The following is a 27,962-nucleotide window of genomic DNA, read 5'->3' on the forward strand; positions in this document are numbered from 1 at the left end:
AGATAATTTGGTAAATCATGGTTAAACAAACCATTGCCTGCTGAGACATATAAGCCCAAACACTACATCTGAGTCTCAGTTCCTTAATCCATAAAAAACTTAATAACATTTGCCACAATATTGCTATGAGTTAGAAATGAATAATCATGAAAAATTAGTAAGTTTGAAAAATGTTCCATATTAATTTAAAAACCCTACAAAATGACAAAAAAGAGCAAATATTGAATTTTTCTTTTCATGATTAAATTGTGTTGGAGAAAACTACTTGCTGGCAGGAGAGAAAATCATAATAAAATAGGTATTCAGATCTAGTACTTTATACTAGTGGTCCCCAATCCTTGGGCTGTGACCCACTACTAGGCTGTGGCATATTCAGAATTGGGCCACGCAAGTGTCTGGCTGGAACGTGCGCATGCACAACTCAACGTGCATGAGCAGTGGGCCAGTGGGCACTTGTGCCCAGGCTTGCTGATTGTGCATGGGCTATGTGTGCATGCATGCATCGGGTGGGTTGCTGCCGGCATTACTGCCGGTTCAGTGCACTCCATGCACATGCGCAGTTGCCCATAAATAGGTCTGTGCATGCGGAGAACATTAAAAAATGGAAAAACATATGCCGTGCCGACTGTGGAATTGGTTTGGAGGTGTGGAGGCCTGGGTTGTTGCCGGTTCCTGTGACCCAGGCCGGCAAACTACTACCAGTATGGCCGAACCGATTCGAACCAGTAGGAACCCACCTCTGGCGTGCATGCAGGCCCACCACTTCTGTTTTATACAGTTTCCCTTTAAAATACTATTGTCAAGGTTCCAAATAGCATCCAAAAGTAAATCAGAGTCCAAGGCAAAGTATTCCTCAAAGTTCTAATTTATTAAGAGAGCCATGTTGGCACATCTGGGAAAACTCAAATCTGAAAGCTTCCTGGTTTTCCACACCCAGTTGAAAGTTCAAGATCTTGCCTCCACACCCACAATTCCATCACATGGTCCAATTTTCCACTGCCATGCTGTCAGTTCCAGCCAACCATTTCCAATCAGGTGCAGATGTGCAAAGACAAAGAATGACCTTGGCTTTCTAGAAAGAATTTTGTTATGGCTACATAGCATTTAACTACGTACAATCCCCCCTCCCATTTTCCCACAATAGAAAATGTATGATAGAATAATAGAAAGTGTGGCAGGCCAAAGACTCAAAAAGAAAAATGGCTGCAGGCCTGACATCTATTGTTAGGCCTGGAAGCCATCTTTTTCATTGAGCCTTCAGACCTGCCACATTTAATGGTGTGGGAAATTGGGAGGTTTTTTTTGTCGGAGTAGGGTAGATATAGTCAAAATAACTTTCCTTTCTCAGAGAGTCAAGGACATCTTTCCTGTACCTGGAGTGGTGTGATTGGGAGGCATCTCCAGTTGAGACAGTACTTGATTGGACCATGTGATGGACATGTGGGTGCTGGGCAAGGACTTGAACTTTCTTTTGGGTGGGGAAAACCTGGACATTTTCAGATTCAGATTTTCCCAAATGTGCCAATATGACATCTCTAGTAAAATGGAACTTTGAGGAATCTCAGGCCTCAGAGTCTTCCTTCATTGGGGGTGTTACTTGGAACCCTGACAATTATGTTTTTTAAATAACTCATTCACATGCATCATTCAATTTATAGATAATATAAAGATTATTTCTAGATCAGAAGATGAAGCTGACTTGAATCTCTATTAAAAGTAGCATACTTGTATATAAGATACTCAGTCACAGCTGCACCTCTAATGTAGTTATCTGTCAATCTATCCATTATATGTGTATCTGATATATGTAAATGAATATGTACTCATATTACAGCTATTTGTGGATATATACAGAGGTAATATGGCAATATATGCATACTTAGGCATGATATAAGCACATTTTAATGCAGTGATTTAAATATAGTTAAAGTGGTAGGCAGAAAAAATGTGTGCCATCTGCTTTCAATAAAAATAGAAAGATATTTTATATATTTTATATCTGTGATGATTAAACTGGAGGACCTCTGGATTCTTTGGTTCCATTCCTGTTTCTGCCAGGGAACTAGTTTCCTCTTTGGGAATGCAACTTTCTTTCTCTGATTGCATTTAATTATGGAAAAGTTAAAAAGGGAGTATTGAGCATGGAAACCATACAGCAGATAATATATCAGACAATGCTTTTGCAATGCAAATATAATGCCTTCAAGTATTTTTTATTGCTCTTACTATAATAAAGGAATAATGTGCTCCTATAGGCATAAGCCAACACTGTTTATCTGTCTGTCGTTTTAACATATGTTCATATTTAACATATGTTCATATGAACATATTTTCATATGTTCAGTGCAAGTGGTGGAATTGTCATAGGTAATTGCAATACCATCTCTCTTGCAAATGCAAGGTAAAAACTTAATTCTGCCTGAATAATACATGACTAGTATATTTGTCAGAAATGACAAGATAAAAAGTGCAAATGACTCATAATTTATTTCTTCACATGCAATAGGGGCATAACTTCTAAAGTGGAAGAGACAGATGTATTCTTCATAATGGAAAATATTTATCTCTTCATTTTAAATATGATTTTAAGCATGTGGAAATCAGATGTGGGTTGCTAAATGTTTTACTACTGGTTCAAGTGGGCTCCTGTGCATGCAATGCTTTTGCACATGAACAGAAGTGTCCAGGTGGGTGGGCAGAGCCTCCTGCCACTGCTACTCCCTGTTCGGCCAACCCAGGCCAAACCAGCAGCAACCCACCTCTGGAGGAAATGGAATGGCTCTGGGAAAGTTAGGAGAACATTAATGGTGTTCGGTTCTCAGTAAGCCTTCTGAATATTGTGTATCATGCGAGATACAACAGGGAAGCCTGGTTCATCAGAAAATTTGCCTTGATTTGGTTTGCTATAAGATGGGATAGAGGGGGCCTCTGGTTTCAAAATTCTGTTATTTTGCCTTACACGAAGAAAGAGAATTCCTAAAACTTCAGCTGCTGCTTCTTCCTTAACTTTGCCTATTCTGAAGGACTGACAAACTCTTGACAGGAACACTCTCAGAGCCTAGAAACTATGGCCATTTTGGCTTGAGCTGCAGGCTATGCCAGGCATCTGGCTTCTACAGAGGTATCTGCCTACATAATACTTGACTGGATTTCCAAAATGCTTTTTGCCTTTAGATTGCCTTTCTAAAATGCTTGACAAGTTTTATGAAGGGTCTTTATAAACATAGATTCAGCACTGTTTTTAAAATGCTAGACCTGTTTCCAAACATACTGTAGATATAGAGCTGTTTCAGACACTATGCAATAGTCCTGAGCTGCACAGAATTTAATTTAAACTTAATCCATGTCTTATGAGGCACAAATTGCCAGTTTTATCATTTTTGGATTCATTACAATTTTTTTGCTGTTTCAGTTGACCAAGTTTTTTTTTACTTAGCTGTATTGTTACTGTCATTATTACTCAGAGAAGGTACTATTTTACCTATTCTGTCCTAATTTTTGTATAGTAAGGTATCATGCTAATGCCTGTTGTTCCAGTCACAATGGCATGTTCTTGCTGGCTGGCTGGCTGGCTGGCTGGCTGGCTGGCTGGCTGGCTGGCTGGCTGGCTACTTCCAGAAGTTACTGAACATGAAATTATAACTGGACTACTTGGTCACTAGCTGTCAGTGTTACTATCCCCTTGTAATACAAAGGAACATTGTTGTGCGCCTGCTTGATACAGTTCCTCCTATTCTATACATGCTACTTGTCAGCAAAATTATTTTTTTAAGATGGATTTAATGCTCATTCAGAAAAATGGTAGATCTATGTTCAGAAATAACTTGAGTGACAAGTCACAAGGGCAACTTTATGCATGTTCCTTTGGCTGATTTTCTGTGCCTATAACCTGTTAGGCAACTTAAGAGGTTATTCAAGCTGCCGTTTTAATCATTTTCACTCATTCAAGCCTATTCCACCATCCATATTAGGAAGAATGGTGGTTATTTTCCTGCAAGAGATAGAAGAGGAAATAAAACCAGGGAAAGTAGCCAATCTTTTTTCTCAATTTGTTTTGTAGTAGGCAGACTGTATAAACATCTTTCATCAGACTTACTACCGTGTTTCCCTGAAAATAAGACAGGGTCTTATTTACTTTTGACCCCCAAAATATGTGCTTGGCCTTATTGGGAGGTCTTATTATTTTTGAGGTACGGGAGGCAGCAAGCGTGGTCACCTCATGGCTGCTGCTGTGTTGCAATATTTTTGGGAAAAGCTTATTTTCGGGGAGGGCTTATTTTAGCGCATGCGCTCAAAAGCCCAATTGGTCTTATTTTCGGGAAAACAGGGTACTATTGCAGAATGGGTTCCATCAAAGGGGACAGCACAATTTATGCCAGGACAGTTTTCTGCCAACAATAGAAGTGCCAAATAATATAGCCATCTAGAACATACTTTAGTTCGAGTATCACTGGGGCAGACTATTAACATATATTAAATGTTCTCATTCTTGACTGATTTCTATGATTTCTATGAAGATATGATGGAATGTGGGTTTGACTCAAGAGAAGTGGCAGTGGAATTGCAGAAGAGAGATCTAATTCCAGGAGAGTAGAAAGAGTGAAAAAATAACTTGCCTCAGATATACCTAGATTGAACTGAAGGAGGGCTTTGAGATGCTTTTTAAGATTGTGTTATAATACCCTAGCTAAGGGATGTCAAACTCGCAGCGTCACATTGTCATCACGTGACGTATCACAACTTTTCCCCCTTTGCTAAATCAGGGGTGGGAATGGCCAGCACCTGATGCATCCAGTCCACAGGTCTGACACCCTCCACCCTAGCAGTACATTCCAAAAGATTCAAAGGACTGACAGAATGTTAGTTTAAGAAGGCAGATATTAGTTATCAAGTGAACTTATCTTTATAATATCATATAGCTCAAGATTCCTGAAATTAATTTCTGAAGGCTGGGAATTGGAGCTTGAAGTGCAAAAGACAGATACTACTATTCGGTATAGTTTTAGGTTTAGGGAACTGCTAGCAAGACAGGGCTCATTCTACATTATAAAGTTGCAGTTGCCATTTATTTTTTATTAAATGCAGTGCTCTGTTAAAGTCTTATGGCATTATAGGGAGTAATTTCCTAGCTTTGGTGCTAACAGAATGTCAAAGCTCTAGCAGATGTCCAAGAATATTAAGTCCTAAGAAATCTGTTGACAAGGCAATGAAGAACATAAAGTAATCAAAATTGCTGTCTGAACTAGATCCTAGCCTTATGCTATGAATTTCCTGGTTCACAGACTGGGCATCCTGAAAACACCAGACAGCAGTTTTCTGTTATTATAAATCAGTGTATGTTTAAATGTCTGCATATTCCAAACCACAGTCTTCCTAACATTTTTATTGTTCCAAGTCAAGAGGTTTGAAATGCCAAGGAAAAGAAAGAAAGAAAGAAAGAGGAAAGGAGGAAAGAAGGAAGGAAGGAGATGGGAGGGAAAGGAAGGGAAGGATATTTGCTTCTCTTCTGAAAACTTTCAAGATATATAACAAATTTTCTCAACTTTTTCTAAAGAAGGCTTAAAGGGTTAGCTTATCCATGGATGGGCTTGTTATTGGGTAACATAAAAATGAAGTGAATACAATAGGAATTACTTACAGAAAGACATTGGGGGAGGGAACAAGTTGTAAAGGACATTTTGATGTTTATAATAACCTCTCAGAAAGAATAGTGTATAATGTTTACCTTGGTCTATTGGTCTATGAGCAAGATGCGGCCTTCATAAGAGCTTTTTCTGTATGGTTTCTCTTTCTTGAAACTATTGGATGATTGCAAACCAATATAAGAACACATGAAAATTCCTGCTCCATTTTCTTAGCTAAACAGATGACAATAACAATGAGGTGGGAATAGAAGAAGTTCAAAGGTATCTCCGAGTTGCTGACTGCAAAAGTAGACCTGAGTGTTCACTAAATTGGATTTGTCTTATTTTAGAATAATGAAATGGAAGTAATCTTAAATATCAATTACTCCACCCCCCATTACTTAATGGATGAAACTGTTGAATGGATGAAACTGTTTTCTGTTGAAAGTCTTCCAGAGAAGGAGAATCTATTACCTCCTAAGGCAGTCTCTTCCATTACTGAATAACCTTTCCTCTTTGGAAACTTTTCCTGATGTTTGACTGAAATCTATCTTTTTTTAGAGCCTTTTGAAATAACCCTGAAAAATGTGATCTATTTTTTTACACAAGACACCTTCAGATACTTGAAGACAGCCATAACGTTACCCTGTTTTTTTCTCCTTCTCTGTAGAAAACTATATGTGGTAAAGACTTGGGAGACAAGGAAAAGAGATGCTGCCTTAGGAACAGTCAGATAAAAGAGGGCATAGCCCACAGATACATTGTGGGCCGAGCAAGAGGCTCAGAAGGGACTCTCCCTAAGTTCTTGGGTGTCATGGCTCCATCCCAGAACCCCTATCCAGATGCAAGTTTAGAGGGGGATGTGTTTGAGTCTACAGAGGAAAGTGTGGAACTGAGTATTGGTCAGGATTGGGCTCAGAGAATGCTAGTCTCAGATGGATCCATCAGACTAACCAAAGGCTGAGGCTGAGGGAGGTGAGCTACAGCTGCAACAAGTTGGTCAGAAGGCTCTGGCTACGAGAGCAGCTGCCACCCATTAGCAATGAGGAGTAGGTGGAGTCTACACCTTCTTCTGATCCAAGGATACACAGAACAGAGAGGAGACAGGCACAATACTGGTCAGTTAGATTACTAATGAGAATGCAACCTTGCCAGGCATGAAATCCTCTTACCTTCGCTACTGGTTCATAACCGGGAGCACGCATGCACTTATGACTGGTGGTTCTGTGCATGCGTAGAGCATCCTTGATGACGTCTGGGCAGGTGGGCAGAGCCTCCTGCCATCGCCATACCAGTTCGCTTAAACCAGGGCGAACTGGCAGAATTAACCTCTAAACCTTGCCTCCTATGAATGGCTGAACCGGCATTGCCTACTTAACCATGCCCTGAGGACTTGAGTATTGCTGGAGCAACGTGCCCAGTTCTGTGCCTTGTGTGCTTTTTCTGTGCATCCTTTGATTCCCTTACTGCTTTCCTGGACTTTGTGTATGCCCATTGGACTTGGTTACCCAGTGACTCTTGCTGTACTGAACTTGGAATCAGGACCTGTGCAATGGGGGTGCTTTCTAAGGACCTGTTTGGGTGGTTTGAATACCTCTTGCCATATGTGAGTCTGTGTATGGGGGCAGCACATTGGTTTATAAAGATGACAGTGGGAGAATTGTATTTTCAGATTTGCAAGATTCTGTTAATGTAGCTTTGTTGAATTAGTTTATCTGTCTGAGTTTCCTATCTGATCTATCTGGTAAGGCTGACAAAAATAAATCCAGCACATCCAGATGTTTAATGAAAGGATGAAAGTGATGCACAAGATGAACCTGCTTTGTTGATTTCCACAAAAGAGCCAGCAAAGTTTCCTTACAGATACTCAACTTACCACCACAATTGGGACTGAAACTTCCATCACTAAGCAATACAGTTAAGTGAGTTGTGCCCAATTTTACAATCTTTTTTTTACAATGGTTGTTAAGTGACTCATGGTTGTTAAGTGAACCTGGTTTCTATTGATTTTGCTTGTCAGAAGTTGCTTGGGAAGGTAGCGTATGGTGATCCTATGAGCCCAGAATATTTCAACCATCATAAATACATGCCAGCTGCCAATTGCCCAAATTTTGATCATGTGACTGCATGGATAATGCAATGGTCATAAGTATGAGAACCAATTGCAGGTCACTTTTTTCAGTACTAACTCTACCAAAAGAGGAGATCAGTTTGAATAGCTTGTTCCTGAGGAACTGTCATAGATAAATGGTGCAGCTTCTAAAACAGTGTTTCTCAACCTTGGTCACCTGAAGATGTGTGGACTTCAACTCCCAGAATCTGGCTGTGGAATTCTGGGAGTTGAAGTCCACACATCTTCAGGTGGGCCAAGATTGAGAAGCACTGCTCCAAAACAATGAAAAACGAAAACAAAGCATAGAAATCTCAGATCTTGTTCTTGCCTGGTGGAATTTCCCATAATAATAGCATCCCATGAGGTATCATGTCTCATCGCTTATTCGTATATTCTTTCATATATTATAAAGCTCTGTTACATGTCCCATTGCTTAAGATAAGTGGTGGGATTCAAATAATTTAACAACCAGTTCTCTGCCCTAATGATTTTTTCCCAACAGCCAGTTCACCAAACTGCTCAGAAAGTTAACAATTGGTTCTCTCAAAGTGGTGCCAACTGGCTGAATCTCATCATTATGTAAACTCTCTTATAGACCTTTGCAGAAGCAGAGATTTTGCCAAATGGGAGCTGCAAGAGTCTATACCAAGAGTGCAGAATTTGGAACTTTTCTATGGGCTTTTAAGATACAAAAAGTCAAGAGGTGTGGCTGAAGGAAAACAATTTTCAAATTGTCCCAAACCTGCTTAAAGTGGGCAGTTTGATAAATTTGTTAAGGCAACGGATTCTAAACATATTCTCACGTTGCAATCAGAGTTTTGCATAATGAACAAAAAATAATACTGTACGTTCTTGTACTTTTTATTTACCGTAGCTTTCAATGCTTCCATTCCCAGAAGCTTCTCTTTAATCTGATCATTAACTAATACAATACCTCAGATTACAGATGCATTTTATATTTAGTCATTACAGCATTACAAAGCATCGGGTGACTCTTTTTAAAGGAAACATATGTAAAAGTAAAACAAATTGCCAGAAGTAAAATCTACAAAAATCAAAATAAAATTACGTCAAAAGCAAAAATGTTAGAATTCTTAATCACTCTAGCTATGCACGGCATTCTTTTTAAAGATATTTCCCTTCCCTTGTAACAGCAGGTAAGAAAGTGCAATTTTTTATTCATTATGAAACAAATAAAATCATTCTCCTGAATGACTCTCACCACACTTTCTGAAAACTGAACTTAATATTGCTCCTTTCCTGTGCTGTGCAAAGAGTACTGTTCAGTGGTGGGATTCATTTTTTTTTTACTACTGGTTCTGTGGGCGTGACTTGGTAGGTGTGGCTTGGGCGTAGCAGGAGAAGGATATTGTAAAATCTCCTTTCCTTCCACACTCCAGGGGAAGGTTACTGCGAAATCCCCATTCCCTCCTGATCAGCTGGGACTTGGGAAACAGAGAAGAGATGAGGGCAGGGCCAGTCAGAGGTGGTATTTACCGGTTCTCCAAACTACTCAAAATGTCCACCAGCAGGTCAGAACCTGCTGAATACCACCTCTGGTATTATTGTATTAGTATGTGCAAAATAAATACTATAAGTTATTACCCTTTGTACTCATTAATGGTGTATGATTCACCAATGATAAAACAGTTATATTATAATATTATGGCAACACCTATCTGGCCTAAAGTTAGAAGATTTGATAAATATGCTTACAATATAAAACATATCTAGAAGAAAAATAACAAAACACTCTGTTCTGTAACGTAGGTTAAAAATAATATGTGTCAATATTAGCATTTGGTACTTGTTTCAAGAACTGATTTCCAAAATATTTCTAATCACATAAAAATAAAATGCCAGTTGTTTTAAACTTTTTCTCCTAGGTGATAATAGCACATTTGTTCATGTCAAATTGCCAAAATCTTTTGTTACACATGCCAGAGGGAATCAGACTGGAAAAGGCTTCATTTAAAATGTTTGTAAAGAACATTTGGAACAAATTATTGAAAAAAAGAAAAGAAAAAAGGAAATCCAAATTTACACCTAGAACTGAAATAGAGTAAAAAGAACCTTGTTGTGTCTAACTGCAAAATTATTCTATAAGCATTGAACTCATTGAAACTCATAGTTTGACAAAGATTAGTACTGTTGTCAAATTCAGAAACATCTGTAAATTGTAATTTGATTCTAGAATCTGAATAATCTGAACAACCTGGCAGTGAATTTGAGTTAGCCAACCTTCTGAAGGAATCGTGTCAATTTGGCATGCTTCTTTATGATGCCAAGAGACACTAAGGATCTATTCCAGAAACTGGTGGAATATAACACCCAGTTCTGATATTCTGATTTTTCTTTGAAGACTTTTCTCATCCAAGAAGCTTCTTCAGCTCTGACTGGATTGTGGGGAATGGAAGGATTTATACTCCTTGCAGATATTTGCATTCTTTTAGCAAGTCATTCAGGTCACCTGGAAGTTTATCTGTGTAGTCAGGGTCACCTGAGTGATGCCATACAGTCAAAGCTGAAACAGCTTCTTGGATGAAAAGCGAAACATCTTCGAGGAAAAACAAGAAAGTCCAGTTGCCTCTTGAAAAAGCACCTTTGGGACAGCCATGACCTGAATGATTGATAATCTCCATAGGCATTTAGCTATACAATGTCTAGCATCTCTAGAAATTAGGGTCAATGGTGTGGAAGCCTAGCTCATTCTGATATATACAAAATTCCACTATTCACTGAATGTTAACTTTCACAGTTCTTGATACCATAACTGGAGATTTTTTAACATCTGATACTAAATAGTAGCTGTTTTTTAAAAGAAGTATATTTAGTATTTCCTTGGAATAAATTAATCCATCTCTGTTAAAGTACTAGTCAAGATCAAAGAGTACATTGTCAGTGAAAGAAGCAAATTCAACTGATAATACCAACATTTTACAAAGTTTCTGAGAATATATACGTGTCAGTTAAATATGGGGCAACAAAGCATTTTTCTCACCACTTTTACTTCTGCAATATCCTACAAGAACAAGCCTTGCTGGATCACTTCAGCTTAGTGGCATTGCCGATATATATTCCAAAACTAAATGCATGTTGATCAAAGTAATGCTTTTTATTTCCTTTTTGTTTTTGCAAATGAATTCTGCAGGTCATGTTTATGTATTATAAAAACCAAGGGAATGCAATGTACTGTTCATAAAAGGAGTGGATCCCCCAGCCATTTAAGCCATTTTAAATGGAACAATTGTGTTGTTTTTTTTCCCTCTCAAGTTTCCTTAGGGCATTTTACAAGAAAAAGCTCAATGGTTTCTGTTGACTACAGCAGGAAACCGGGGAGATGTCTGCCCAGCAGACTGAAGCCAAATTTTGGCAGCAAAGCTGATTTAACTCTGGGAAATCAGTAATGCAAAGCCCTTCCGCAGCTTTAATTTTTCAGCCTTCCTCCACTTTTCATTGTATCACACTACAGATATATCCTGATATCATCAGTCCCCATATTTTATTTCATTGTACTTGGAAAGCACGTGGTTGTTAGATGCAGTGCAAAGCTATAGAGACTGAAATTATCTTTTGTGGATAAGGCCAGCATAAAGCTTACAAACTTCTTAAATAATTCCAACTCTGAAGTAAGCTTAAATAATATAAAATACTTTAGCTGGCTCTTTGTGCAGGAAGAATTTAAAACTGGTCAAATGAGGTTATTTAACCATTCCCCCTTTTTTCCTTAATATGACTGTTGTAGAAAAGTAGATCTACTGTATGTGTATTAGGAGTGACTACAAAACCAATGAGACTGAGCATTTTGCTTTCAGAATAGTGGCCAGAAAAAATGTAATTTTTTTTCCTGGTAGTTTTTCCATTTCATCTCAAACAGGAACAAGTAGAGTGGCTTAGAAGTGATCCTATCATTTTGTAGGGCACCTTTGTGACAATATGAAACAGAATCATCATAACCTATGCTACTGAAATTCCTTCCCTAAACTGAGGAAATACAGTTTTTATACAAAGGAAGGCTTTACAGACTCTACTTATATCCTGTTCACAGTTCTTTTGGCATTCTGGAAAAAACCCAAAGTACTCCTTTTTGAAAACTGCTTTCATTTCGCCTTAGACAATTAGTCATATGCCATCAGTGCAGCTAAAAGTTCATTGGTTTATACAGTTTTGTGAAAACACTGATAGTTATTATTTTAGAGGTGATGTGAGACTACAGGTAGCCCTCAACTTACAAAGATCATTTAGCCACCGTTTGAAGTTACAATGGCACTGAAAAAAGGATGACCATTTTTCACACTTACAACCATTGCAGCATCTCCGTGGTCATGTGATTTACATTCAGATGCTTGACAACTGACTCACATTTATGACCGTTGCAGTGTCTCAGGGTCATGTGATCTGCTTTTGCAACCTTCTGACAAGCAAAGTCAATGAGGAAACCAGTTTCACTTAACAACCGTGTTACTCATTTAACAACTGCAGTGATTCTGTCAAGAAAATGAGCATACCATTAACCTGATTTAATGAATCACTATGTTTGTTTGCTTTTTAGGTTTTTTAATTCTACCTTTATTGCTTTATAAATAATTCAAGGTGGAGAACACACCTAATATTCCTTTGTCCTATTTTCCACATAACAACAGTGCTGTGAGGTGGGTTGGGCTGAGAGGGAACGACTGTCTCAAAGTCACCCACTTGGTTTTCATGCCTAAGGTGGGACTAGAACTCATGGTCTCTTGGTTTCTAGCCTGGTGCCTTAACCATTAGACTAAACTGAGTCTTAATGTGGAATTAAGTAAATAAAACAGACAACAACATTAAATTCTTATAAGCACATCTTTAACTCTCATATTCAGTTTTAAATACATGTTAACTTTGACACTTAAAAGTAAGATCAGATTGTATTAAAAATGCTGCATATGGTATGGCTTAATAGCCAGTGGGAGTGCCAGTGGACTTGGTCCTCTTTATGTATTGTTCTCCCAAATACTAATTTGTTTTTAAAAGATCAGAGAATTTATCTTTTTTGGAAAGGGGTGGGGGGTTACTTATTGCCAGGTCTGGTAACAGACTGTCATTTTGACACGTAGAATTGTGATTATACTGTGAATTGATACAGAACAGCTTCTGAACCAGCATTAATCTCCATTGCTAAAGTACTGTAAAATGTTTAGTTCTGGATCATATTCTTCTCTTTATTTAATATACAATTAATACATTCTGATCCAAGATATATTCTCCCTCCTCGCTTTAGTGATGTATGTTAATTGAGTTATGTTATTTCCTGTATTTATCTCCAGACCTTTTCATTATAGAAAGTGGTGTTTTGGACAAATCAACATCTTTTTTTCTTCGCTCAACACAATAATTTTCCTGCCTCCCTTCCCTCTAAACATTGTTTTCACCCTCTTGGCAAATGCAGCATATGGTATAATTATCATCAATTTATTCATGTTATAGATGTAGCCAGCACTCTGTCCTGCAAGCTCAGGTGGTTGTACTTTAAAAGACGGTACGATCAAAGGTAACTACCTAAATGTAAAAATGACATTTACTTAACTCAGAGTTGCCTCACATAGTTTATGTGTATGTGTGCGTGTGCACACGTGCGTGGTTTCAAACATACAGAACTTATGAATTCCAAACATGATCAAAGCCAATAAATGTACATAATAAATTAGAGAATCAGGACAAGTAGACTGTAGCTGAGATTGGACAGAATTTACATTTGGATTATAGTAGTTCATGAGCTGATTTGTGATAATTTGGAAGGACTTCTGACTTCTACTTTTTCAGCAAAAACAGCAACAGAATTGCTCTCATCACCCACACACTAGATTTGTACTGCTGAAACAAAGAAAGTTTGAGGATTGAATTTACGCAATGGAAGTGTTGTGGGCCCTATATAGTGGCAAGTACTAACAAGTAGCTCAGGATTGTCTAAATGTACGACTTTTGCATTGGTTGATCTCAGAGAGCTAGAAATAAACAAAGTCAGTCCTGCTAATTTGGAGTCTGGCTATCCTTGCTCTTATGAAGGAAAGTTAATGTTATAGTAAACATATTATTACAGGTTTCTGTAACTTAAACCCACTGTCACACTCTTGTCAAATGGCATGCAGCTCCACATCAAAGGACTATGTTTCCATCAGATAATTGGCACTACGTAATTCTAGGTAAGTACATTTAGACTCAATAAAAGGTGCTGTTGGCAGTTCTCTTTTCATGGAAGAATTTCCATCCTAACTAGTTTTCCAGAAACGAAATGCTAAAAATTGTTAGTGGCATCTGAAGGAGTCTGACCACAACAATGAAAGTTTGCAGTCCTTTATTTGAGCAATTAATGTAGATACATTTCTGAATTAAATCCTAATAACAAAGTTGCCTCAATAACAAGCTTTTTTTAATAGCCCAGCTATTTACCCAGTTCTTAATGAAGTACAAGTATTAATTTTCACAAGTAAGGCAAAGGTTCTTTAAGTTTATGAAAACACTTTCCTAAAGCGATGAAAGATAAATTTGTATTAATTGGAACTAGGCAAAAATAAATATATCACATCCTATAAGATGTTATTTTCATCATACCTTCTTTTATTATGCAATAAAACTCTTTCCATTTAGGGATGGATTTTTAAAATAATCTTTGAAAGTATTGAACTTCTTTAAACCATAAGCCTCTTCAGACAAACTAAAGATTGTATATTAAGATAGAAGTCACAGACCAATGAGAAACCATTCCCGGTTTACTGTCCTGCTGTAAATACAGTGAAGAAGAAAACAGTACAATAAAACATCCAATAGTTTAAAACCAAAGTTTTAAGTTCCATAAACAAACCAATATACTGATGGCATAACTTTATTCTAAACACTCTTCAAAATAATTGAATTTGTATAATTTGCAGAAAATCAACAGCATAGGAATAATGATTCTTCTTTGTATCAGGATTAACTGGCGGCATTGACTGAAAAAACCAGCTACTTCAACTTTTTCAATTTTCTGTTTGAAATGGAAGAAGCCAGTGAGTGAATTATAAGACAAACATTTTTTTGTCATAAGCTTTTGAGAATCTGATGAGGCGACTCTAACCCACAAAAATGTATTGTATGCCATAATTTATTATATGTGTGTATGTGTGTGTGTGTGTTTAATATTCTAGAAAATTGCAATTCCATTGTTTTTATCTGATGTTTTTGACTATCCACTTGAGGAAAATACAACTTAGGGAGAAAGACAAATATAATACAATAAAATGAAGGCTGTTCACACATATTGGATAGTTGTCTCTAATGCAGTTCATCTCAAAATAATAGTTGTGGCCCAATGTGCCAATTGTGTCCTAAGGCTAAAGGCAGGCATAGAAAATAATTCAAACTTCCTAGTGCTCTGATCCTTTGACTTATAATAAATGGAGGAATGCATCAGAAGCACTGGAAGCCCCACTTTTGAGGTAGTGTGGAGAAATTTGAATCTATTCGATTCTAATTCTAAACCTGATCAAATTCTTATCCCTTGAGAAAAATATATATATTTTGATGTGTATATAAAGCACTATACTGGGGAAGAGAAAGTATAGGTTTAATGAACATAGACTCTAGGTCAGTGATAGCTAACTGAGTGCCAAAACTGCGCACCAGAGTACCAGAACCCGAAAGAGAGCAGATGGCTGGTGTGCATACGCATATGACGGAATGTCAAAGAGCAGCTGATGATACCACGTGTGCCCATAGAGACGGCTTTGCATGCCACCTCTGGCACGCGTGCCACCATCATGGCTCTAGGTAAATCACAATAAGTTTGGATAAGACCTGATGCTTTACTGCTGCTATTGCTAATTGTAGGCTTGAATGTGATCCTCACTAGGATCTAGTTGGGTCTACTTCTGGCTTTTCATCACTGTCACTCTAGACAGTCTTTCAGTTACATGCTTAATTTTTTCCAGCTCCTTGATAAAACAAGGAGTTGATTGGGGATGGTAACAGGGCAGAGGTCTCACGGGAACAATCTCATTCATTATTTTGGCTATCTCTGCTTTTCACAGATTATCCAGATGCAAGATGGAATTGTCTGTCAGGCTGAGCTATTAAGTGGGAACACTTAATATTGCCTGAGTCAGAGACAGAGTCTGGCAACCTTTCATAGTCCAGGGTGACTGTGATTTGCTATTTGATCTTGCAACTGAGATGTGCTAATGTCCTTCATTTTCATATATGTTTTATGCACTCCAAAATGAAGACTATATCAAGGATGTGCTCACACATAAATGTCAAGGCTATAATACCAGTAACAGTCCTATGGTTGCCAGAGAAGCTATAAACTCATGAGCTCAATTGCAGCCATTCCCCAAGGCATGGAAGTCACCCAGATGTTTTGAGAAATCCAACACCAGTCCCAAGATAAAGTCCAGGACAATATAGAGAAAGCTAGATGATTCATAAGTCACCAAAGGCCCAATCACGTCTGGGGCAGAGGTCACCCCAAGGGATTCATGAACAATCACAAAAACTTTTTCTCCCCAGCCTTGGCATCATGGCAACTATAATAGTTGAAATCCAGGTGGATAGATTTGCAATAAGGCTACAATCACTTCTAACGAAGTAGTGATAATAGATGCTAGGTCTACAAATGTCAAGTAATAAATGTAACCACAACTTGAGTATTTGTATAATTAAAAATTGGCTTTACTAAATGGGAATAGATAGCTATTAGTTCCTTTTCAACTAGCGCCTTCAACTAGCAACAAGCTAATAAAAACAACCATACTTAAATCTAATCCAACCCAATTACCAGATGTGTGATAAACAGATTCCATTTGACAATCAATACACAGATCTTTTTTAAAATTGATGTTGGGTATTATTATTATGAATTTTATACTATGCAATGATATGCCATAGTTTATAATATTGGATCCCAATTTGCTTCATTTAAATTATTCATATGTGATTTAAGTTCTATTGATTTCAAAGCACAGATTCAATTGTCCTGACAGCTCCATCCTCTGCCCACTGTTAAATAATCCCCTCTAAACCCTGCCATTAGCTTTACATCCTTGCCCTACCGTTGAATTAAATAACTTAAATAACTATTGACTACAATAAAAAATAAACCCCTAAACTAATTACCAACCTATTAATGTTTTGCTTCTTTTTCCTCTCAGAGTTAAAATATGCCAGTTTGGTAGCTTTCTGAGCTACAGCTTAACATTTTTCCATCTGGAAATTAGGGACTCTTACCTTGGATAAGAACAATAAACAAGGATTCTAATTATGCCTTATTCTGAAAGATATATAATGAAGTAATAAAAATACACTCCAAGAGTTTTTTGTGGCAGCGCTCTTTAAAACATATTATGATGAATCTCAATTGTCTCTAGGGGATTCCCTTTTTGTTACGAGTTTTTTCTAAAGGCCAGACAACATATAGTCATATTTCTGATAGTAAATTAGTGCTTTGAGCAAACATTTAAATGTGTGTGGTCTTGAGTAACAAGATGCATCTTACATGTACAGTGTTATTTTAATGTGGGGAAAGAAAAGCTAAATTATGAGCCTTAATTTGCATGTCATTATTATGTCCATGAAATTATTGAGCTAATGTGAATCTCGGGGTCATAAAGAGTCAAGCATGACCATTGCCCCCATCTGTAGGCTAAATGGGGATCCGGTGGGTTTGGTTTGTCACTAATGCCCATCATCTGAGATCATAACGAGTATAATATTGCTTCTTGAGTGAAACTTGAATGTATACCTCAAACAAAGCACTGACTTGGCCATGAGGGCGTCAAATGATTGACATATTTGTAGCAGCTTTGAAAACTTGTCCAACTCTGTGATATTAATATGGCAGGAATAAAAGAGAAGTATTGGGAATGAGATTGATTGTCAGGCCCAAAACCAAGAATGACATGTAGCAATTCTTTCCAAGCTGATTTCTTTATTGGCTCATGCCTATAGACAAAATCTTGCTAGAATGAAGACTGCTGTCTGAATGTACAATATACTCTGTGAACTATTAGGGAGAGGCTGTCTTCACCTTTTTTCTCTCACACATAATATCTGGGCTGAGTTGCCTCTCACTCCTCTGAAATGCACACCCCACCTCCTGGGATCCATCTGTTCACTACATTCCCCCTCATCCATGCTAGTAGATAGCAGGCAGGATGGAGCCTATGTGGGTTGCTCTGGTTAGAAGAAGTAATTGTAATGAGGATAAGAATATTCAATGAAGGAAGACATCTTACATAAGCACACTGGATAGGATCAGCAGATGCTTTTGATTATTATAAACATTTAAGTCAAGGTTTCCTCATTATCTGAGCATCAAAGAAACCTAGATACATTTTAGTGTCTCCTTATTGATAGCAAGTGGGCAACAATATGGTTTATAAATTAATCTGGATTAAAGATCCTAGTTTGCATAGAATAAGATAAAACCCCAGTTAGAATCCTTGTTTATTATGTTTGTGGCATACTCACTAAAATATGTCAGAATGGACAGACACTAACTATGCTCTTAACAAGGGATACTACATGTGGTTTGGCTATGACTAAGGCTGGTAACCACCCTTTGTATCTTATCAAAGTATTATGCAAAAGGTTCAATTAACCAAAATCTTGATGGGTGGCCAGGGCCAAAATCTATGGGAATTATCACAGTCTAAAGAAGATTGTAACATAAAAGGAATAATTATTAAAGAAGGAAAGGAAATGACTTATGTTGTATGTTTGTAAAACTAAGGTTATTTTCCCACTAGTGTCTCTATAGCATGGATATATTGATTTTGCACTGTACAAGTAAAATGGATGAATAAATATCACTAAGCCATCAATTATATAATGCCTGTCCTCATTATTGTTATTTTGGCACAACTGTGACTAGATGACTTTAAAAGTCACCATAAGCCACTAGTAGGAAAATTACTTAAGAGGATTATTATTATTATCTGAATGAAGGTATTGATCTTGAGGGATGCAGTTGATGAATAAATCTAGGGAAATAAAGATAATGTTATGGAATGCCACAGACCAGTGGTGGAATTCATTTTTTTTTTACTATGGTTCTGTGGGCGTCGCTTGGTGTGGTGGCTTGGTGGACATGGAGTGGCTTGGTAGGTGTGGCAGGGGAAGGATACTGTAAAATCTCCATTCCCACTGCATTCCAGGGGAAGGTTACTACAAAATCCCCATTTCCTGCTGATCAGCTTGGACTGATCAGATGGGCAGAGAATAGACTGGGGGTGGGGCCAGTCAGAGGTGGTAATTTTCTGAACTACTCAAAATTTCTGCTACCAGTTCTACAGAACTGGTCATACCCTGCTGAATACCCTGCTGAATACCAGCTCTGCCACAGACATTATGAAGTCTGTGGCACATAAATGGGAAGTTGCATGAAAAACTGGATAAGGGGAAAATACATGTAAGGAAATTATTGCTACAAAAAAAGATGAGATATTATGTTATAGAGAAATATAGAGAAAAAGATAATTTAAATAATTAAAATTAAAAGAGACAGAATATGTAGAGCAATTTGGGTAAAAATAGAGAAATTGTTCTGGAGGATCTGAAAAAGGCTCAACAAGAGTCTATACCAGTATGAATAATATGAAAAGTGATAAAATGATGTGAAATTAATTGATGTGAGTTAAATAATTTACTTTTAAATACTAGAACTGAAATTACTGGTCTACCATCTGTGATTAAATGTTCACAGAATTGAGAGCCACATGGATTTTAGAAAGGCATTTTTAATAATAGTCAAGGATAAAAATATATTCTTGAAAACTGTAAGAATAAATCCACAGATGGACTTAAAACAAGCCAATTAAGGCAGTCTCTTTGAAATGTTCCTTTCCTACAGCCACTTCAGGTTGTGCCTCCTCTTGTCAATCCAACCAAACTCCTCTTCCACCCTGCCTTCCACACTCATAGTAGAGGTCAATCATTTGATAATTGCCTTTATCTTTTTTTGGGGGGAGGAGAACAGGAAGTTTATTTAGCTCTTAGGAATGCCTATATGTGGCTTAGTGAGATCTATAACAATTCTACAGACTTGCCAGGAGAAAATCACATCTCTTGGCATGGGTGCCCTCATGATATGGGAAAAGTAGGTATTTAGAGATACCTACCTAGTTTTCCTCATTGTCTGCCTCTTGTCCTAATCTCCAGATACCTGACGAAGTAAGAAGTAAAAATAGAAAACAAATTAAAGCAAAATACTAGTCTGTGCTTGTTTGCAATGAATTTGATGTCATCTGACTTCAAGGGGAGAAATAATGACTGAGAAGAATTTAACAAAGCGCTCTGAGAACATATCAGCGGAACGCAAGAAAGTAGAAAGTGCCATAATTGGTTGGTCTCTTGGCAAAAAAATGTCTTTCTTTTCCACAGTAATGCCTAACCACAAAAACATTCCAGACTCCCATGAGCACTAAGTATGCACAATATCAGAGCTCAGCCATAGAAAGTCAGAGGTGACTTGGCCATGTGGGTTTGAATCATAAATCTTCTCTAATGCCTATGAGATGATGTCAGGAGCCCCTAGCAGATCGCTTACAACAGGCTTTCCAATTCCTTCAAGAACTTTTGCCTGAAGAGTCAATTGTCCTCTTCATCAACTCTTCATATCATTCAAGCTGTACATTTTATTCCACACAAACAAGGCCTGGTCATCTATAATTCTAATTCCAATCTGCTGTTGCTGGTGGGATTGGAGATTTATTGTGCAGAACTCTGCATCAACTGAATTCAGGTCTTTATTATTAACAGATGGACAGACATTAGTGCTGCCAAGTGAACTCCTGGCTGTTTAGGAAAGGACAGTATTGACATAGATAAGTATCAATGTTGCTAAGGCTGCATCAGGAGCATGGAGACCATCTCATGTATGCAACCAAGATGGTTTATATAAATAGATATAGTTAAAATACCAGATGGGTGAAGCAACTGATGGAAAAAAAGTTTGCCAACATTTAGATTCCAGCTGAGACAAAAAAAAACCCCTATCAAAAAATAGTACTTCTATGGAGCCACTGAGTAGGGAACTTATGAAACACTCCAAGCCATATGGAAAGCACATCAGTGAATTTGGCTACAGTTAATTTGCATAGTACATTGGGCTATAATAGGTCACAGTTGGTACATAATTTCCACGAACATTATGGATGCCAAGAAATATTTATGGCATGTTGCACTTGGTCTATGATATGAACATTCTGAAATTATATACTAGCAAACCTCCATCACTGTCCAATTCTAGATTTCCTGAGCATGATGTGTGTGTGTGCATTGTTGCTAAGTTAACATTAAATAACACAGCAGAAACGCAACCACTTTTTAAACAGGTTTTTTAAAAAAAGAACATAAGATTTCAGTGACTGAATAAATCTAGATCCAACCCATCATAATCATTTATTAGTTTATTGCTGGTAATTTAAGAATATATAAACTTAAGACAAACTTTTCTAGATCATATTCAAACTCATATTTAACAGAAGCTAAATTGTATGATGAATTGCTAAGGGAACTAGGTATGTTTAGTTTAACAAAGAGAATGCTTAGGAGAGGCAGGATGGCAATCTTCCAATAATTGAAGAGCTATCACAGGGAAGGAGGGCATTGAATTATTCTCCATAGCACCTAAGGGCAGGGCAAGAAACAATAAGTAGAAGCTCATCAGAAGAAGATCCAACCTGAAAATAAGGAGGAATTTCCTGACAGTGAGAACGATTAATCAATGGAACTCCAGAAATTGTGGGTATTCCATTGCTAGAGAATTTCAAGAAAAGATTGGATAAATTGGAAGACCTCCAAAGTTCCTTCAAGCCCAATGATTCTGTGATGATCCATATGATCCATTTTATTATTTATTTATTTGTTTCCCACCTTTATTATTTTTACAAATAACCCAAGGCAGTGAACATATCCAACACACCTTCCTCCTCTTATTTTCCCTACAACAACAGCCCTGTGAGGTGTGTAACTGCGAGTAATAGCAAGAGAGAGAGAAAGATCATTCAGCTGGCTTCATTGGCTATAAGGGGACTTAAACTCACAGTCTCCTGCTTTCTAGCCTGGTGTCTTAATCCCTAGACCAACCTGTATTATCAAACTCTGTTGGGTAGACCAAAATATATGTTGATGCTGATGGACTTATTCAGCAGTATCAATCTCATCTATGGCATGGTTATCCAAAACGATGCTATTGAATGTACTGTATTAGAACCACAAAGAAACATTATTCATATGATGAAGATTCTCAGCCATCCAATATTCATATGATGTTTATGTGAAGAAATCCTCTAGCAAGACAACATCGGAAACTGTAGTTTGTGGGAGATTTGTTGAATGTAGTGTTGCACTTGAATATCTGAAAGAGATGAAACATTACCTCAGATCAATTTGGAAGAAGGCATGAAAAAATACATGTCTATCTCCCATGCAACAGTAATCCTAGTTTTAGAAATTACTAGGACAAATTTAGGGGATCTAAGAAGTAGATGCGCTAAATCATGCAACAATAGTCATGCCAACCATTATAAAATAGTCCTGTATGTTCAGTAATTACATGCTGTGTACCTAAACAACCCAGGATGTATCTAGAATTAATGGATACATTCCAAACATAGGTAAAGGTAAAGATTCCCATCACACATATGTGCTAATTGTTCCCGACTCTAAGGGGTGGTGCTCATCTCTGTTTGTAAGCCGAAGAGCCAGCACTGTCCAAAGACCTCTCAGTGGTCATGTGGCCGACATGACTAAACGCCGAAGGCGCACGGAACGCTGTTACCTTCCCACCAAAGGTGATCCCTATTTTTCTACTTGCATTTTTACATGCTTTCAAACTGCTAGGTTGTCAAAAGCTGGGACAAGTAACGGGAGCTCACTCCGTTATGCGGCACTAGGGATTTGAATCGCCAAACTGCTGACCTTTCTGATCGACAAGCTCAATGTCTTAGCCACTGAGCCACCCTTATTCCAAACGTAGTGAGGTTTTAATTCCTTTGAAAGCATTTGAGAGAAAAGGAAAGATCCCCACGGCAAATGATCATGCTGTAAGCAATGGGGAGAGGCAAAGCGTGGTATGCTTTCTGCTGCTTATGTATTCAGTTTTACAAGTGAGCAAGCTATTATTAAAAGATTGAATGCCAAATGCAGGAATATTTTTTACAAATTATGAGTGCACTTTTCTGAATGCAGTGGAACTATTCATGAAGGGCTGAGAGCAAAGCAAAGGAGATCAGTTCCATAAAATATACCAACTTTATATTTGTACCACTTTATAAGGTATTGTTGTAAGACCATACTTGGAATACTGCATCCAGTTTTGGTTACCATGATGTAAAAAAGATGTTGAAACTCTAGAAAGAGTACAGAGAAGAGCGACAAAATGATTAGGGGACTGGAGATTAAAACATATAAAAATTGGTAGCTGGAACTGGGTATGTCTAGTTTTATGAAAAGAAGGACTAGGAGAGACATGATAGCAGTGTTCCAATATCTAAGGGCTGCCACATAAAAGAGCGTGTCAACCTATTCTCCAAAACATTTGAAGGCAGGATAAGAAGCAGTAGATGAAAATTAATTAAGGAAAGAAACAACCTAGAACTAAGGAGAAATTTCCTGACAGAATAATTGGAACAACTTGCCTCCAGAAATTGTGGATGTTCTAACAATGGAAGTTTAAAAGAAGAGATTAGACAATCATTTGTCTGAAATGGTACAGAATTTCCTGCTTGAGCAGGGGGTTGGACTAGAAGACCTCCAAGGTCCCTTCCAATTCTGTTACTCTGTAGCTGCCTTTGTAAGGCCAGCAAGTTAATGCAGTTCAGAAAACATGGCACATCTACTCAAGATGAGAGACTAGATGAGAAAGAGACAAAGAAAATGCTAAAATTAAGAATCTTGCTTGATCTCCAGCTTTACTCTATTGATAAGAAACTGCAAGTGGACACTCTGATTTAAAAGCAGACGTGTTGATCACAAAACTCTCCCTGCCACTCCTCACCTTGGCATTTTACCTAAAAAATGAATTTGTGTTGGCTGTCCTTATTCCTCATAGCATAGTTCACACACCCATCTATCCCGTGCTGGCAAAATAATAATAACAAAAATCTGTTCCCAATCACTTCACTTAACAATCTGGGTTTTGCCCAAATGGGATGCATAAATGTTACATGTTATCTCCAAGATCAGTTATAACATGCCTTTATGAAATGCAAGGGAGCACCAACAGAATGTTTTTGCCATCATACTGTGCTTATGGGCTTCAAAAATCTGGGTAGATCTGTGGGAAACAGTATGCTAAAGTAGAGATAAATTCTTACTTCCTGAGGTCCAGCAGAGTTCTGCTCATGCAGCCTTTTCCAGCCCAGATGACCTCAACAGTTCTGTGAATTGTGATTGCCAGAATTAACAGGCAATTGAAATGCTACCTGTACATTTCGGGGAATTGAAGTCCAAATACCTAGAAGAAAAACTAGATGGAAATATGCTTCATTGCATATTTTACATATGTAATTACATCCTATTACACTGGAAAGGGGATAACAAAGAAGTCAGAGGGTTGACCAACTGAACAGTAAAAGAACAGTAGACAGAACCAGATTAGTTCCTACATAACCTGCCCTACATTTTGCTTGTCAGGGTGTTAAACTACTGCTAAAGAGTGGAAAAATAAAGTGTGAGGAGGATGGAAAATTAGAGAAACTTTGTTCTCTGAGTAAAAACAATTAAATGATAATTTAAGGCCATTTAACCAATTGATTACTTACCTACCACTAGGTGGCAGGCCAAAACTAGTCAATCCATAGCCCATTTGATCATAAAACAGCACCAAAGGACAAAATAAAATAAAATAAAACTGCTGTTAATAGAAGGAATAAAATCTGGAGAAAGCCTTCAGTAAAGGCATTTCTGTGATATGTGCACGATTGCTATCCCCTAGCAGATTTTTGAGTGGGGAGGCGAGGAGGGAGAGAAACGGTAGTGGCAGTTGTGGTAAAAGAAAGAATAACTCCACCCAAGGCAGGCATGCAGCCCCTGACAGATTATATCCAAAGGAATGCAACCATTGATGGGAAAAAAATCCCTGCTATAAATATAGCATCTCTCTCTGTCTCCTGTCTGTATATGATTGCAGATTTAAATTTTTCCTTCTGTTCTGGCAGCCCAGTCATGTGTTTGAACTGTGTGAGAACAAACTTTGGGGGATAAATTGTTTGTGTGTGTGTGTGTAAGTGAGTGAGTGAGTGCCTGTGTGTGTGATATGTCCTGTTTTTTTCTTAATGGCATCTGAATAAAGCAAGCTGCAGAAGAGCTTCATTCTTCCTTGCCCTGAACCACCCTCTCCCTCTCCTTTATTACTCATACACTTATGTGGTTAGCAATGTGAAGAATGTGCCAACGGCTGTGGTAGCCTTCAATATTTACATAAGCTAAGAACAGTTTCCCTTGGCCTCTTTTGGTCATCTCCCTCCTCCATAACCAAATTCTGGACATTGTTCCCATATGAAATAGTCCTCCGGAGTCTGACACTACTGCTGACGCTGATATATCATCCCTTTGCTCGCCAGAAGATGGTGAATAATTGCTGCTATGCATCGGCTGAGGCAGTTTTATTTTAATACAAAACATGCTTTTAATTAACTTAGGAGACTCAGTTATAGATGTTATTTGCCCCAGTCAGCTACAGTAATGCAAATGTTTCAAGTGAAGGACGCCATCAAGTGGTTTTTACATGAACTGCAAGAAAGATGCCAAATAAACCGAGCATCTATCTACTCCTGTATATCCTTTTCTCAGTGATTTAAAAATTGATTGCACATAAAAATGGATTTGATCAAACTAAGGGATCACCATGTGAACTGTGCATTTCTGACTCAACTGGCAATGCAAACCAGTTTTCTGAAATCAGAATTTTTGATGTACTCATCAGAAATTTTGGGACTACAAAGTTCAGAATTTTCAATAAGAATTTCCTTTGATGATTGGTTAGTCCTGACATTGTAGTTCTATATATCTGAAAGACATCTAGCTATAGAAGGTTGACATATGCACATTTGTTTACTTTAAACTATATCACTTTAAAACAAATTTTTATATGTTTATTGTTTTCTATGTTGCTGGAGAAGACTCCTGCAAGTCACTTGGACTGCAAGATGATCAAACCAGTCAGTCCTAGAGGAGATCAACCCTGACTGCTCTTTAGAAGGCCATATCCTGAAGATGAAACTCAAATACTTTGGCCACCTAATGAGAAGAAAAGATTCACTGGAGAAGAGCCTAATGCTGGGAAAGATTGAGGGCAAAAGAAGAAGGGGACGACAGAGAATGAAGTGGCTGGATGGAGTCACCGAAGCAGTAGGCGTGAGCTTAAATGGACTCCAAAGGATAGTATATGACAGGAAGGCCTGGAGGAATGTTGTCCATGGGGTTGTGATGGGTCAGACACAACTTTGCAACTAACAATATATTGTTGATCTATACCACCCAGAATCACTTTTTGTTTGATAGGTGGCCCCATAAATAAGGTGACCAGACGTCCCGATTTCAGCGGGATGGTCACGCTTTATAACAATTTATCCCGTGTCCCGGGCCGTTTTTAAAAAGTCCCGATTTTCTGGCTTCATGTTGAAAGCCCAGTGGATTTGCTTAAGAAATCCTAACCGGGGCAAGACAAAGGACACCCTGTCTAATCCCTCTCTGTCTCTGTCTCAGTACTTTCATTGAAGATATTAAAACGTTAAAGCAACAAAATGGACCCCCCCCATGCCCCTTTTACTCACTTTTATAAGAAGAAATGACCAAGCACCATAGAGCTCCAGGAAACACTTGGCTAGAGAGGGAAGCAACTGTTACTTCCTGGATTTTCTGGAGGGGAGGGGCACGGAAGTTGGAGGTCTGCTCCAAAATAGTGGCAAAGTTTCTTTGAAAAATATTTCCCTGACTAATTTCACCATTTCAATTTGCTCAGTTCTTTGTATTAACATCTCCATCATTCTGGGTTGACTTGTAGTGCAAGCCTGCTGGTAAGTGAGCTGGGTTTTTTTCTTTTATTTTTTAAATGTATTTTAAAATAATATTTTATTTATTGTTCATAGGATTTTTTAAAATTCTGTGTGGATTCTTTTTTTAAATTGTCTTAGACTATTTAAAAAAAGATTCTATCCAAAATAAATTGAAGTGAAACCATGTTTAAAAATTCTATGCACAATACTTTGAAATATATTGTGCATAGAAAGAATAGTTTGAAATATTTTACTTCAATTTATTCTGTGTAGATTTTTTTTAAAATTGTCTTAGGCTATTTAAAAAAAGATTCTATCCAAAATACAAAATACCAGCTGCAGTTATTCACTTAAGAACTGTGGCAAGAAAGGTGGTATAATGGGCTTAGTGACCAAAGTTACAATGGCATTGAAAAAAGTGACTGATGACCATTTTTCAAACTTGGCGACCATTTTCACACTTAGCAACCGTTGCAGCATCCTCATGGTCACACGATCAAAATTTTGATGTTTGGCAACAGATTCGTATTTATGATGGTTTCAGCGTCCTGGGGTCATATAATCCCCTTTTGACAAAGTCAATTGGGGAAACCAGATTCACTTATGCTACTAACTTTTCAGCTGCAGTTATTCACTTAAGAACTGTGGCAAGAAAGGTGGTATAATGGGCTTAGTGACCAAAGTTACAATGGCATTGAAAAAAGTGACTGATGACCATTTTTCACACTTAGCGACCATTTTCACACTTAGCGACCGTTGCAGCATCCTCATGGTCACGCGATCAAAATTTTGATGTTTGGCAACAGATTCGTATTTATGATGGTTTCAGTGTCCTGGGGTCATATAATCCCCTTTTGACAAAGTCAATTGGGGAAACCAGATTCACTTATGTTACTAACTTATCAGCTGCAGTTATTCACTTAAGAACTGTGGCCAGAAAGGTGGTATAGCGACCAAAGTTACAATGGCATTGAAAAAAGTGACTGATGACCATTTTTCACACTTAGCGACCATTTTCACACTTAGCGACCATTGCAGCATCCTCATGGTCACGTGATCAAAATTTTGATGTTTGGCAACAGTTACAATTTATATTTGTAAATTGTAGTTATGTTGAAATAAAAAAATATTACAATACTATTTTTGCGTTGTATGAAAATTTTTATTGCTCCTTATAAAATTTTTAATCAAACCCCCCCCCCCCGGTCAAAGGTGTCC

Source organism: Thamnophis sirtalis, unplaced genomic scaffold, assembly GCF_051295495.1.
Source record: "Thamnophis sirtalis isolate CommonGarterSnake01/CBP01778 unplaced genomic scaffold, rThaSir2_p1.2 scaffold_6, whole genome shotgun sequence".
Lineage (NCBI taxonomy): Eukaryota > Metazoa > Chordata > Lepidosauria > Squamata > Natricidae > Thamnophis > Thamnophis sirtalis.